Source organism: Pongo pygmaeus, chromosome Y, assembly GCF_028885625.2.
Source record: "Pongo pygmaeus isolate AG05252 chromosome Y, NHGRI_mPonPyg2-v2.0_pri, whole genome shotgun sequence".
Taxonomy (NCBI): Eukaryota; Metazoa; Chordata; class Mammalia; order Primates; family Hominidae; genus Pongo; species Pongo pygmaeus.
Window position 1 is genome coordinate 36,657,645 of NC_072397.2, and position 2,402 is coordinate 36,660,046.

Genomic DNA, 2,402 nt, shown 5'->3' on the forward strand with positions numbered 1-2,402 from the left:
TATATTACGTAAATCAAATGTTGAAATACACCATGTTTGTCTCAACTTTTATAGAATGAACTTAAGGACAGTCAACACTTTTAACAATTAAAAATCCAATAAACTGTATTTCAATTTTTTTCCCATGATAAAACCACTTTATGCAAAACCCATAATAATCATCATCTAAATTGTGGAGAACCAAAGCTTTAAGATGAGGAACACAGCATTGATACTCAACTGTATTAAACCCTGTACTCGAAGTTCCAGAAGAACAATTACAAATATATATGTATACATACACAAACACACACACAACACCATTCATATGTGGAAGAGAAAAGAAAAACTACTCACAAATCTCATACACAGAAATCCATAAGGAACCATCTAGAAATTATGAAATCTAGTAAGCAAATTAAGAAAAATAACAGGACAAAATATCAACACAAAAAAAAACTTTTGTTTTTCTTTTTGATAGTGTTTTGCTCTTGCAGCCCAGGCTGGAAGGCAATGGCAAGAACTCAGTTAACTGCAACCTCCATCTCCTGGGTTTGAGCAATTCTCCTGCCTCAGCTTCCTGGGTTTGAGTGATTCTCCTGCCTCAGCCTCCTGAGTAGCTGGGATTCAGACATGTCCCACCATGCCTGGCTAATTTTGTATTTCTAGTGGAGACTGGATTTCTCCATGTTAGTCAGTACGGTCTTGAACTCCTGACCTCAGATGATGTGCCCGCTTTGGCTTCCTAAATTGCTGAGATTACAAGCATGAGCCACTGCACCTGGCCACAAAATCTATTTCTATTCACTAGAAATAAACCCTATAAAATAAAATTAAGATTATAACTTTATTTCTCAAAAAAACAAGAAGCTGGAATATTTCCCACTGACCTGAAAGACATAGATAGCAGGCAGCTGGGGTCTGGGACAGCCTTGGAGTTGAGACTGTGCTACTATATCAGGACCTGGCCAGAATCACTGTGGGGCTAACCAGAAACTGTTGAAGTTCCTGAGAAATCAAAGTCAAATTACTTTAAAACATAATGGATGAAGAACAGAAAACCTCTAGTGGTTTTGAAAACCCTAATGCCATGATGTCAAATAAATGCCTTTAGAGTCATAAATTTTGTGTAAATGATCATGCACAAACATCAGCAATATTGAAACAGTGGTTGAGTGGCCCAGGCCATTTTGACAAGAAGAAAACCTTTGAGGTCAAGTGGAGAGACATCCCTTCATAAGTACTGTCAAGAGCATGCTTGTAATTTACCTACACATTTTACTACACCCGCAGCTCCACAGGGATTTTTAAATTCTGATTTCACATAAAACTGTACTAGAACTTCTGATGGCTTTAAAGTTTCTAGATTGTATGTAAATGCAATTGATTATATATCAATACAATATATTGATAAAATAAAATCAATTATAATCACCTAGTAACTCTCTTCAGTGTTTAAGACCTGTAGTTGAGTTTGTATTTTTTCACAGACAGCACATTCCCCGTATGCAATGTAACTATAAAGTTAATTGTTAAGAAGATTTTCTTCAGTTTTTTTCATAACAGAGTTGAAATTTGTTTGCAATGTCAACAAATTAAGGACATTTTCACAACTGAGAAATAAACAAATATGGCAATTCATAGGTTTTTTTTATACTATAGATATGACTTTTAAAATGAACAATGATGATCTAAAAAATGCTGGAAACTAGAAATAATAAACATGTTCCTCAATTGAACAATTGGGCTAAGTGTTTTTATGTATTTAGTCATTTGTTAATAAAATTCTTGATTTTGTAGCTGCCCATTGCAATGTTGGGGTTATTCAAATAATTGCATTATAGGTATGCTCATAACTCAGCCAAAACATTGATTTACTTTTACTGACCCTAACACAAGAAAATGTTTTATTGATGCCTGTAATCTCAGCACTTTGAGAAGTCAAAACAGGCACATCACTTGCACCCAGAGGTTTCAGAAGAGCCCAGGCAACATGGCAAACCGTTGTCTCCAAAAAAAAAAAAAAAAAAAAGAAAGGAAAAGAAAAAGAATTAGCCAGGTATTGCAACTGAAGCTCAGACACATGGATTCAAAGGAGCCCAGGAGTGAGAGGCTGCAGGCTGCAATGAGCCATGATGGCACCATTGCGGTCCACCCTAGACAAAATGTGAGACACTGTCTGAAAGACCGAGAAAGAAAGAAAGAGAGGTATGAGTTGAAATTTCTTAAGTCCTTTGATAAACTTCAGTACTGTTTAAATATGTCTTGTCTTCTCATTTTTTTATTCCTACAATTCAAGTTTATTGAAAGACAATTTTGGAAGGTTAACAATTACAAATTTTTAAGAAGTAATTGAAGTTTACCCAGATGGTCGATAAGTCAATGATACAACATAGAGTTCTTGTGCCTTATGTCTTCTGGCC